A 258-nucleotide genomic window follows, 5' to 3' on the forward strand; every position below is an offset into this window, starting at 1 on the left:
AGAAAGAACTTTGCCAAGAAGGCATTGACTAGCTTTTCCCAAGAGTCCAGGCTTTCTTTAGGTTGAGAATCCAACCATGTTCTAGCTCTGTCTCTTACCGCAAAAGGGAATAGCATAAGTCTGTAGACCTCAGGGTCAACCCCATTAGTCTTGACAGTGTCACAGATTTGCAAGAATTCAGCTAAAGACTGATGAGGATCTTCCAATGGAAGTCCATGGAACTTGCAATTCTGTTGCATTAGAGAAACTAATTGAGGC

Source organism: Arachis duranensis, chromosome 5, assembly GCF_000817695.3.
Source record: "Arachis duranensis cultivar V14167 chromosome 5, aradu.V14167.gnm2.J7QH, whole genome shotgun sequence".
Lineage (NCBI taxonomy): Eukaryota > Viridiplantae > Streptophyta > Magnoliopsida > Fabales > Fabaceae > Arachis > Arachis duranensis.